At 43.8% G+C, this 13,049-nt stretch overlaps 1 long non-coding RNA gene across 1 annotated transcript; it reads right to left on the bottom strand.

Annotated features, from left to right (window-relative positions):
* Positions 1-499: 499 nt before the first annotated feature.
* On the bottom strand, positions 500-3,464 carry LOC140623504 (uncharacterized). Its single transcript, XR_012023117.1, has 3 exons — positions 3,093-3,464; positions 2,169-2,277; positions 500-1,846 (listed from the first exon to the last, which is right to left on the bottom strand). It is a non-coding gene; the product is annotated as an uncharacterized lncRNA (long non-coding RNA).
* Positions 3,465-13,049: the final 9,585 nt, after the last annotated feature.

Genomic DNA, 13,049 nt, shown 5'->3' with positions numbered 1-13,049 from the left:
CACAGGATGAACTCAACACCATCTGGGATCTGACCGTCAGTTTCCTGGGCCCAAAATTTGATTTTGTCTTCACACCACAAAAGGAAAGGTCAAATTATTCAAGCTTATGGACCCTGGTTATAAAACCAGAGAGCCAAATTATTTGTTCACAGTGAGATCACAAACTGTTACGCAGCTTTGATATTGATGGCATAAACAAATTTTCTCCTTGAACACTACTTTAAGGGGAAGTTATCATCACAAAGTTGCTTGTGAACGAACTATGATCTCTGTTCAGCCCGCAGTGAGCTGAGCTGCAACAGGTGTAGACCTGCCAGAAGTACCTGAGTCCATAAGCCAGTGTACTTTTTCTCCTTACCTGTGTCCAAATGGGCATTGCTAATTGCTGACTTTTGGGGTTCCTTGCTCCATTTTTCTTTTGTTCACACAATAGGTCACAATTCAGGCCACGATATAATTCATTCTGTTTTTACTTACCAAATTACCAATGTATTGTAGTTCCAACTTCCTAGAAATATCCATTTTTTCATTTTTTAAAATATTTTATTTATTCATTCATTTGAGAAAGAGAGTGCTGTGTGAGTAGGGGAGGAGCAGAGGGAGAAAAATTAGCAGACTCTGAGTTGAGCATAGAGTCTGACATGTAGTTTGATCCTGAGCCGAAATGAAGAGTTGGATGCTCAACCAACTGAGCCACCTAGGTATCCCTCCATTTTTTCTTTTTTTTTTTCCATTTTTTCTTTATTGAAACTTGGAGTATAATCAAATTCTTCCATCACCCTTTGACAGGAAGATGGCTTTGAATGTTGGTTATGCCAACTGAAATTTCAGAGGATTCATTAGGCAGTGTTCTTTTCATTATAAGCAAAGGAAAACCCAGTTCAAAATTTGTTGGTTTATGTAATTTCAAAGTTTCTGGCACAGCTGGATCCAAGGATTCAAACAATGTCATCAACGCATTTTCGGATCAGTTCTGCTGCATATTGACTTCATTTTCAAGTAGGCTCTCCTCAAGTGATGGCTTCTAACAGGCTCCAGGCACACATCTTTTCAGTTTCAAGTCCGGCTGAATAAAAGCTTCTCTTTCTCTCAATAGTTCACTAAAAAACTCTTACAATTAAACTGCATTGGCCTGGCTTGGGTTAGGTGCCCATTGCTGAGCCATGGTGTTTAGGGAGACAGAATGCATTTATTATCTAGATCTTGGTTACATGACTGCTCCAGAGAACCAGTTTTTGTGCATGAACAGAGTAAGTGTATCATGATGATGCTGTTACCAGAAGAAGAGGGGTGGATTCCAGGTAGGCAAAACCCAACAGGTTTTCACTGAAGAAGCAACCAGATTTGTCTTCTCTCCAATTTTTAAGGGGTTTATTTTCCTTTGTGCTATGTATACCCCAAAATTAGGTAGAATGGAGGACATTATGCCATCCAGGACTTTAGTCTAGTGCGGAGAATGTACACAACTGACCACAGCAAACACAAACAAACAAACAAACGAGGCAAGCATCCTATGATCCTATAGAGGGCAAATGGGAAATCTGTAAGTTTAAAGGAAAGAGGATTATTATGGTTTCAAAAGATAAAGGACGGTTTCATGGTAGAGGTGGCACTTAAGCCCTGTAAGATAGGTAGGATTTTCATAAATGGAGACAGAGAGAGGGACTGACACTGTCTGGGGTGGGGGGGAAGGTACTACACACTGGAAAGAGCATCATGGGTGCTCTTTTGTGTCCAACGGATGCTTCCGATTGTGTGTAAAATATGCAGTAAAGGTCCATGCGATGTCAGGTTGAACAGCAGATGTTATGGTGGGTTTGGACAGCTTATCCAGGAGGAATGTGCTCTGCAGAGGATAAAGTTGGGTGAGTCTCAGGCAATGTGAAGCTGTCCCGTGCCTTCTATTTCGGTGCTTCTGGAAGTGTGGTCTGGGATGCTTTTCGAAACATGCAGATTTCTGCGCTGATCCCAGACCTGACAGAATCACAATTTCAGAGGGAGTAGGTCCTTCAGGTTTTTGTCTGGGGCTGAGCCTGAGGGCATTGTGGGATGTCCCCCAAGCCTACCTTCAGCCTTGCCTACCATTCTGACAGGAATGCCCACTTCAGTCACGTTACAATCATAACATCATAGCCCTTCCAGACAAAGATTCCTCTGCCCTGCCCTACCTTTATGGCTCCAGCTGGAATCAGACACCAGGTGTCACAGCCTTGGGGCTGAGAAGGGCAAGGCTGGCCCGGGATCCAGAAAGGGGGCAGGGTACACACCTCTCTTGACCTTAAGGAAGAAAGCAAGAGCCTTATCAGATCCACAGGATTGGCCAAGCAGTTCTTGCTGTGACTGCTCTCTATGGACACACGGGTACAGACCAAGAAGAGAGGGTTTCAGGTTTTATTTGGAAAAACCCAGACTGCATGATGACAGTCCGCACTTAATCCCCAAGGGCAGTGAGTACTAACAGGCACAAGATGCGATCGGTGGCCTCTTATCCTTTGTAGTAGTGGGCAGGTTTATACCGCCGGTAAATAAACACTTCCATTTAGCACACATTGCCAATGGCTTACTTTTTTTTTTGCTTGCCACTGCACTCTGCACGGTGTAGCCTGAACGCTGTTATTCTAAATCGAAGACTGTTTCCTCTGAGGAAGAAAGCCTGAGCATGCTGGTGGGCCTCTACAGCAGCCTTTCTGAGCTCATGGTCTTCTGCATTCCTTGGGAATTGTGTCGGCATTTTTGAGAAGTGTAAGAGTAGACTGTGCTGTTCATATTCTTCATTATTAAATTAAATAATTGGCTCACTTGAAACTTGCAAAAAGGTCTACTGGAAATGGAAGAGATAAGCTGAAGGGCAGACAGACGCAGGTGGGCCTTTTCTTCTCTGCTTTTTAGTACAGATGTCTCTTGCCTGAGTACCTGGGACACCCAGGTCCGGGGATCCTGGCTGCTGTGCGCTCTACAGTTCTCAACCTATCCATTGCCTCCACTTCCCTCTTCGAGGGAAGCAGAGCTACCTGGAGCTACAGCAGAGCTACCTGGAGGCCCTTTCCCAAGCTCAAAATCAGAAGGAGGGCACATAGGGGGCTGCTCCCTACCTGCAGGGCTCAGGGGATTCGCCAGTGAGGACGCCTTTCCAGCCCTGGTCTGTGCCTCCTTTGTACCCCAGTGTCCTCTGGGGCCTCAGGCTCTTGCTACTCTTAAGGCAGGCAAACTCAGGTGTGGCTTACAAAAGACAGTATCTGAGAGAGAAAAGAAAAAAAAAAAAAAAGACAGTATCTGAGCCCAGGAGCTCATTCTTCAATTAGTTGGTTCCTGTCAGCCCGGACACCAATTGTGTTCTTTCCCAAACTCTGCACACTTCCTCCTCCCCGTTTCATTTTGTTCTCAATTTTCAATCCCTTTGAGAGAGAAGTATGATTCTAATTCCTCCTATGTGACTCCTAGCATGGTGATGACTCTTCGCTTCCAGCTTCCGGACTCTGCTGCCACACATGACCTTTGGAATTTCGTGGCTCCCTGCCAGAAGCCCTGGTTCTTCCCAGCACTGTTTAAACACTGGAAAGTGGCAATGCCCTTTGCCTTTCTGACCTTTTCGTCATCTGGCTCCAAGTTCCAAAGGGGATTTTACTGCCTGTCAGGTCAATAATTGTGCCCTGTGGCTGGAAGAAAAGACTTCCTAATGCATTCTTTTTGTGGATAGGGTTGCCAAAAATTTAAAGACAGGCAGTTGGGGAAAATTTCAAGGCTTGTTTTTACATCTTGAAAAGCCATAGCCCATAGTCTGGCAGTCAATGCCCTTCTCCATGTGGGCCAGCTTACCTTTGAGCTCTTCCTTCAATTGCTACTCCTGTCTTTTCTGCTTCTCCTTTGCACTTTATCCAGTACCCTGGCCTCCTGGACTTTGCTTATGCTGTTATCTCTGCTGGCATCACCTTCCCCAAACTGTTTTCTATTTCTGCATGGTGCGATTCCCACCCATATTCTAGGTGTCAATGCCCGTTCCAGAAAGCTTCCCTAGATCTCTTCCCATCTGATTTACTCTCCCCCCACCAGCCCTTGCCTTCCCAACCTATTTCAAGACATAGCCAAATTGACACAGCTATATTGAGATATAATTCACATACCATTCAAATTCATCCATTTAAAAATGTACAGTTCAATGGCTTTCAGCACAGTCACAGAGTTGTACAACCATCCCACAATCAATTTTAGAATATTTTCTTCATTCCACAACCCAATTCCGTACTCTCTAGCCATCAATCTGCTGCCACCAATCTTCTCCAGCCCTAAGCAACCACCAATCTAATTTCTATCTCTATAGATTTGCCTATTCAGGACATTTCATATAAATGAAATAATAAATAAATAAATAAATAAATAAATAAATAAATAAATAAATGAAATCACACTACATGTGGTCTTTAGAGACTGGCTTCTTTTACATAAAATAGTGTTTCCAAGGTTCATCCATGTTGTTACTTGTATCGGTAGTACTTCCTTCAAGAGGCACATTTTTTTTTTAAGATTTTATTTGTTTATTCATAGAGACACACAGAGAGAAAGGCAGAGACACAGGCAGAGGGAGAAGCAGGCTCCACGCAGGGAGCCCGACGTGGGACTCGATCCCAGGTCTCCGGGGTCACGCCACGGGCTGAAGGCAGGCGCCAAACCGCTGCACCACCAGGGCTGCCCCAAGAGGCACATTTTAAAAGCATTTATAACATCTCTGAAACAAGGATGCATCTTCAAAAAACAGTGATGTGTGTAGGTTAGTTAGCAGCAATTTTTCTTTTTTACTAATACTTAAAATAATGATACATCTGCCAATCAATGGCGTCACAGGGACGCCTGGGTGGCTCAGAGGTTGAGCATCTACCTTTGGCTTAGGTCGTGATCCCGGAGTCCTGGGATTGAGTCCCGCATCAGGCTCCTTTCCAGCCTGTGTCCAGCCTGCCTCTCTCTCTGTCTCTCATGAATAAATAAAATCTTTAAAAAAAAATCTTTATAAAAAATGGCATCACACTCAACAACATGTTATATTTATGTTTCTGCTTTACCTCCCATGGCAGTCAGCTTTGCAGCCAACTCATTTGTTTATGTGTCCATCTTATCTTGTAAACTGTAGGCTCCAGAAGGATAGCAACTGTCTCTTAATTATCTTTGTATACTTTAAAGGACCTAGCAGCACTTGGCTTTTAGGAAGTGCTCAGTAAATATGAAGAGTGTGTTCTATTCAGAGACCTATTCTTTAATGATAACATGGCAGAGCAGGAGAAAGGCACAAAATCTTCATGTACACAACAATCACATGCTTGTGATTGTTAAGTTTTTGGTGACTGTTAAGTTTTTGTGTGCCAGGTCCTATGTTCTAAGCAGACAGTGTTACAAAAATGATTAAGACCTGTTCCTTCTTCCGAGGAACTCCTATTTTGGAAAGACATTTATATAAATGATTATACACCAAGGAGAATGGGTAAGCGTGGTGTAGGGGCTACCAAATGCCATGAGACAGAGGTGGAAAAAGCTGCTTAGAAGGTGGCACCTGTCTTTAACACATAGGCTTTAAGAATAAGTCTGGGGCAGCCCGGGTGGCTCAGCGGTTTAGCCCCGCCTTCAGCCCAGGGCCTGATCCCGGAACCGGTTGTGTCCTAGGTAGGGCTCCCTGGGTGGAGCCTGCTTCTCCCTCTGCCTGTGTCTCTGCCTCTCTCTGTCTCTGTCTCTGCCTCTCTGTCTCTCGCTCTCTCTCTGTGTCTCTATGAATAAATAATAAATAAATCTTAAAAAAAAAAAAGTGATAGTCCAGGGTTCTGAGGTTTATCTATGACCTTATGACCATGATATTGAGTTTTCCACGTCTCTATTTTTTATCTGTAAAATGAATGTAATGAAAGTATGTATCTCTCACAGTTACAAGAATCAAATGAAACAAAGTGTATAAAATATCTGATATATTTGTAAGCGCTCAAATTAATGATAGTCATTCTTGTGAATTTTTGATCATTCATTCTTGGGGGATTTTAGAAATTATTTAGCCAACCCTCCCCTGATGCATCTAATTTTATGCTTTAGAGTCCAAGGCACCTAGTGGCTTGCCGTCTACCTGGAGGAGGTGGAATGGGCTTCTAGGAGGGGGGATGTTAGAAGCATGAGACACTAAACTGGCCAAGAATTTTTGGCAAGATAGGCACTTTGGAGGTGAGTCTCTGGAGGCTTGTCCCTGCAGCCTAACCCCTTGGCCCTCTTTCTTTCTCCCCAGGGGCAGACACTTTATTTTAATGGAGCCTTCATATTCATGTATGTAAAATGTGCCCTATATTTGGACCAGCTCGTAGCAGGAGAGTCTCAGTCCAGTCTGGATATAAGCTCTAGTTCCTTCCTGGGTATTATTTTTCTCTTCTCAACTAACTGGACTACCAGGGGTGAAGTTTCTGCATTTTTGTTCCTCAAGTACCTACCTGGATGAGCAAAGAAGTTCTACTTAAGTTTTTACCTATTTTATTTTAAAAAATATTTTGTTTATTTGACAGAGACAGGGAGTCTGCACAAGCAAGGAGAGCGGCACACAGAGAGAGGGAGAAGCAGACTCCCCCCTGAGCAGGGAGCCCGAATTGGGGCTCAATCCCAGGACCCAGTATCATGACCTGAGATGAAGGCAGACATTTAACCAACTGAGCCACCCAGGTGCCCTTCTACTTAAGTTTTTAGTTGTTGTTGTTGTTGTTGTTGTTTTTAACTTTCCACTTTGAAATACTAGCAAGTATTTTTGAAAAGATTTTATTTATTCATGAGAGACACAGAGGCAGAAGGAGAAGCAGGCTCCCTGCGGGGAGCCTGATGTGGAACTTGATCCCAAGACTGAAGGATCAAGCCCTGAGCCAAAGGCAGATGCTCAACCCTGAGCCACCCACACATCCCTGAAATACTAACAAATATTTTTGAATTAAAGAATGAATGACTATATTTGGAATGAATTATGAATAAATGCATAAACAAATGGTTACAGGATTGTCTATAACAATTGGCTCCTCAAACAAATTACATGTATTTTCCAAGTAGAAAATCAGAAAAAAAAGCTGAAAGAATTATACTCCTTTATCAAAATTTTTTTCAGTTTTATGAATAATATATCACTATTCAATCAACAGAGCTAGAGTGATTGGGTTTTGATAGTTGGTTTCTTTTCTAATAGACATGGCACCAGGAAAACAATGTTTTATTTTTCTGCTAACTTGACAGACTGATAAAGCTGTTGATCCCGCGGCTACTAGTCTTTGTTTAAAAGAAGATACTGAAAGATGCAGAAGGTGAAGATGTAATTTTGGAAACTAAGTCTATGCTCTCCTCTCCCAATGGGTGGTAGAGGAACGGGTGGGAGTGCAGTTTCAGGACATTGGTCCCTTAAACCTGGGTCTGAGCACAGGAAGGCCCAGGTATATGCTACCAGAGGCGGGATTCTACTAAACAGAGGGCATGAGTATTAACTCGGTTAACAGAAAATGTGACAGAAAATCTAAACTAATGGTAGTTTAAGCAAGGTAAAGTTCATCTCATTCCCACATAAAACAGCTCCAGATGAAGATGCACCAGGGCAAGAATAGTCCTGATTCTAGGGGCTCTTGTGCCCAGATAGAAACCACAGTTGGATTACCAAGAAGGAAAGGAAAAAAGAATACAGGGATAGCAAGTAGCCATCTCTGCCATAAGACCATAAGGTCCCAATGCCTGCCCCTGAGTGTTAGGGTAGGTGTAGTTGGCGGATGAGGAGCTGGGGGCTAGTCAGCACATGGGCTGGTAACAGGCCCAGTAAAGTGCTGTCCTGGGAGTTAGTAGCTCCCCTCCCCTGCATAAGAATGGTTCACAGGGCTTTCCCCCACCCCTTGAAGGCTCCCACTCTCACCCTAGCATCTCTTCTGAAGGCAGCAGGCTTGTATCATCCCTCAACTTCACCCTTTGACCACTTTCCTTTGAGATTAGATTTAAAACTATGCTCAGGCGCTTGGTAAACATGCACTCATGGCTAAGTGACTGAACATCTCTGCATCTCATTTTCTGTACCTCTGAAATGTAAATAATCTATAATCATAGCACATAATAATAATAATTATCAGGCTCAACACAAAATACCTACTTAAAACAAATGTTAACTACTTTCCTAACCAAATGGATTATGTGTAAGTGGAAGCCCCAGTGAAATCAGTACTTTCTCGAGATATTCCAAACCTCACCCATACTCTAATCAATTCTGATTTTGTTAATAATGCCAGAATTTATTGAGAGCATACTCTGTGCTAGGCACTAAGTGTTCCGTGTGTTTGAACCTCACAACAACGCTATGAACTAACCATTACAATATCCCCATTTTACAGAGAAAGGTTAAGGTGCCAAAGCTCTCCAAGCTAGGAAATAACAGAGCTAGACTATGGAACCAGTGGTAGCTGGCTCCAGGGCCTGTGATCTTAACTGCTAGTGATAAAACCTCCCTAGGAACTTTCTTCCCATCTTCTCATCAGTTGAAGATCTTAATGAAAGCTTTGTAAATTTAGCTGGGATCTGAACCTTTTGAAGGCCTCCACCCCTCTTGCCCTCCCAATCCTTTATCTTTGTAACTTTATCTCTTAGAAAAAATTGTTTGGCTCGAGTTAATGATCAGTTATTCAACAAGTATTTGTGTCAAGACTCAGTCTTCTTAAGAGTTCACGGTCTTATTGGAGAAATAAGAAATTAAAAGGCAATTATACCGTATAATTCAACAATTGTACTTCTGAGTTATATACCCAAAAGAATTGAAAGAGAACCATGTCCAATGTATATAGCAGCATTATTCACACTAGCCAGAGTGGAAACCACCCAAGTGTCCACTGATGGATGAGTAGATAAACAAAATGTGGTCTAGGCATACATGGAATATATTATTTAGCCTTAAAAAGAAAGTCTGACACATGCTACAGCATGGATGAATTTTTTTTAATATTTTATTTATTTATTCATGAGAGACACACACAGAGAGAGGCAGAGACACAGGCAGAGGGAGAAGTAGGCTCCTCACAGGGAGCCCGATGTGGGACTCGATCCCAGGACTGGGATTACGCCTTGAGCTGAAGGCAGATGCTCAACCGCTGAACCACCCAGGCATCCCAGCATGGATGAATCTTGAAGGAATTATTCTATGTGAAATAAGCCAGACACAAAAGGAGAAATAATGTGGTTCCACTTAGATGAAGTACCTAGAATAGTCAAATTCATAGGGATGAGGAATAGAATGGTGGTTGCTAAGGGTTGAGAGAAGGAGAGTGAGGAATTAGTGTTTAATGGCCACAGAGTTTAAGTTTGTGGAGATGGAGAAGTTCTGGAAAGAGTTGGTGGTGATGCTTGTACCAGCATGTGAATGTATTTATTTATTTTTTTTTAAATTTTTATTTATTTATGATAGTCACAGAGAGAGAGAGAGAGAGAGAGAGAGAGAGGCAGAGACACAGGCAGAGGGAGAAGCAGGCTCCATGCACTGGGAGCCCGATGTGGGATTCGATCCCGGGTCTCCAGGATCGCGCCCTAGGCCGAAGGCAGCGCCAAACCGCTGCGCCACCTAGGGATCCCATGTGAATGTATTTAAATCATATAACTCCACCCTTTAAAAAAGGCTAGAAGTGCTCAGAGGCTGCAGAGTAGGGCCAGGTAGCCTGGACAACTGTGCCTGGTCTTCTATCAGGTCCCTGATAGCACCTTTGCCTATCTCCTCAGTTCCTTTTCCTAGGGGGTCTCAAAGCCTTTCCTTCCCTTGGCCCTCAGCATTGGTCTGTGGGGAACTTTAGGGGCCCGGGAGGCTCCGTGCCAAGTAGCTTGTTACTGCAGGCTCAGGTGGGAATCCTAGACAGGGGCAAAGTGCTGAGGTTTGGAGCCTGTATTGCTCTTAGCTATCTGGGTGGATGAGGATAGTGATGAAGGATAGTTGGAAGAAAGGCAGGCAGGGACAAGGCCCAAGCCCCAGCCCCCCACCCTCCCACCTCCTATGCCCTAAGAGGGAACCACCCTTAAAAGGATTTTACACCACCCTGGAGGGAGCCCTCCACCCTTTCCCACGTGATACATGGGTGACAAAAACCTGATTGGATGACCGGTGCAGGGAGGGTCAATCAGATTTAAACAGTTGTCCACAAGCCCATAAAACCCCCTAGACTTAGAAAATCCAGTGGGAACCCCCTCGGGCCTCCTTCCTTTGCAGGAGCTTTCTACAATCACTTTACTATCGCTCAATAAACTGCTTTGCTGATCTACCTCTTCATTCCTTGAAGTTGCATGATCAAGAACCACTGGCACCAAAGGAGAAGAAATCCTGCCACAATCCGGGACAGAACGAAGGAGGCAAGGAGAGACGGAGAGAATGGTAAAGATTGGAGAAAATTTGATAGAGAGGTTAGTTAGCCTGAGGGAAATCACCCACAGAGAACACCCCAATTTCCCATCTGGGTGACTGGGTGGATGGGGGTGCCATGCCTGAGATATGGAATACAGGAGGGAGGATGTGTTTTTTGAGAGAGCGATGAGTTCTGTTTTCTACTTTGGGATATGAGGAGTTGAAGGTCCTTATATCCAAATAGCTGGTTAGCTTAAAGGAAACATCAGGTTTAACAAAGGTTCAGAAGGATATACTAGAAGAGCAGATTGAGATTGGGGGAAAAAAAGGAAAAAGAAAAGCGGTGTTCAGAAACCTATTCCAAAGAGAATATAGGACCAGGTGTACAGCTTGCATAATTTTGTGCAAGTCTGGTTTCTGATTTATATTTATTTTCAGCTGATAACCTACCCTCAGTGTGCTTTCTCTTGGTTCTTATTGGCGAAGTCACTGATTGGGATCCAGAACCAGGTATGTGTTCTTCCTGTGTGAAATCCAAGCCATCATTCCCAGGGCTTGCAAGGGGAGAGCCAGACCCTGTAGGTGTCAGTTTATAAAACTCACTCCTAATACTGTGCCATTGCTTTCTCTGTTTCTGAGCTTGACTTCCCTTCAAAAGCATTTTCACTGGGAAAATATTTCTGTTTAATTTGCTTTGTGTTCAGATTATGTTGAGCTCCCACTTTATACCTATTATCACTAGGGCTGCAATCTTCAGGCGCTACTTCTGGGAACACCACACTGGCCTCAGCCCAATGCCTCTGCCAGCCCTCCCGGGCTTGTGGATGCAAACACATCAATCCACAAACTCATACCTGCCTCCTTCTGCCTGAACTTGGGACTGTCTCTCTCCATCTGCTAGCCTTCTTTTGACTTTTCCTTCTTTTGAGATCCAGGGCAGAAAACACTGAAGACAGACTTGGGATACTAAAGTTCTGGGCACTGTCCCATTGCTCATCAGTTTGTGGGACAAGAAAAACCCAGATCCAATCTTGTTTTTGTGTGCTATGTTGCAGTCTGCAGGGCTTTTCCATTCATGGTCTCGTAACTTCCTGGGCCTCAATTCATCTGTGAAATGGGGAAAAACATCTACTCATCTTTCCTACTCCACACATATATAAAGCTTGTGGCTGATAGGAGACATGACCTATTCTGGTCGGAAATGACCAGATCTGATTTTTAAAGATACATATAGTATTAAACTTATAGCTCATGTTTCTGAAGCTCCTCAGTAGTTAATCTATTGTTCTTTTCTTCAGTGGATATGGCCCACTTCTATTCCAATGCTCTTTTTACACGAAGGATGTTAATTATAATGACACTCCATTTATCAAGTACTTACTAGTGGAGATACTAATTACGTTAAGAATCCCAATTCTCAGCCTTGAAAGCTGAGTACAAGTATGCCCATTTTACAGGTGAGGACATAGAGGCTCAGAGAGGTTAAAATAGCCAACTTTAATTGACAAAGTGAATAAGTGGTAGAGACAGGGTGGTAAACCATGTTTGATGTGAATCTGGATGGGGCTTCTGCCCTTAACCATTACAATTTCCTGACTCACCAGCTCTCCACTTTTCAAAGCGACTTCTTTTCCTCCTTTTCTCCCTCCTCCATCTCTTTCCTAAAAGCATCTTTACCCCCAGGCCTTGAAAGTGTCTATTTTGGAAACCACAAGTAAATAAAAGAAATCTGGTCCGATGCTCTCCAGGAGCTTGGGGAAAGTCCTGAGTGTGGGGTGGGAAAGTGGGGGCGGTGGGAGGTAAGGGGGCTAACTGGCCAAAAGAAAACACATTTGACTGTTTGCTGCATCCCCTTGTCTTTACCTAGACAAGAGGTGGTAGGTCCATGGAACACAGCTTTGAGGAGAGGCTCCCTCCTCTTGTTTTCAGCCTCCCAGGCCCTGGACTCCTTCCTTTCAACAGTGATGTTTTCCACTCGAATCTTTGTACGGCTTGGGGGTTGGCCAGAGGAGGGAGGGATTGGGGGCCCAGCCGGAAAGGAGGCAGGGGAGAGGAGAAAGATTAAGAAAAGAAAAGCAGCTGGAACTCATCTCCTGGGGATGGGCCAAGAAGGAGTCCTAGGCCCTGGGAAATCTGCCTACCTCTTGTTCTGTGCTCCCCTCCCAGCTTCCTTTTCAGCCTGGACTCAAACCACTTGTGGCAGCTCCCCACAGCAGGCGCCACAGTAGACTAGCAAACACAGAGATCCCCGCTGGGATAGAAGACATACTTTCAAGCTGCAAGGAGCCCATTGCCAAAACTTAGAGATGTCCTTCCAAATGTCAACATTGCAAATCAGAAAAAAAAAAAAAAAAATCTGTGTCTGCAGGACTCCAGTCAGCAGGATGGGGCGGCCAGCAAATATGTGGATATTTAGTGACAAAAGGCAAGAAAGGTACTGAACTTGATAGAAAGAGAATTTTAAAACTTCAGAGTTCCTGTAAGACTGGTCTTCAAAGGAGCTCAGCAGAGAGCAGGAGCCCATGTGTAGGGAAAGGAACCAGGAAATGAAGTTAACTGAACAAATATGGGGAGACTAAGAGTATCCTCTAAGGAGGGTCTTTTTTTTTTTTTTTTTTTTTTAAGAAGGGTCTTAAAGTCATCTCAGACTTGTGTTAAATTTAGAGAAAATTAGGTCATTCTGGAATCATCCTTGGACTGA

The sequence above is a fragment of the Canis lupus genome, chromosome 33, assembly GCF_048164855.1.
Source record: "Canis lupus baileyi chromosome 33, mCanLup2.hap1, whole genome shotgun sequence".
Taxonomy (NCBI): Eukaryota; Metazoa; Chordata; class Mammalia; order Carnivora; family Canidae; genus Canis; species Canis lupus.
Note: the sequence above shows the minus strand (reverse complement) of the source record. Positions and strands in the feature narration are given on the sequence as shown.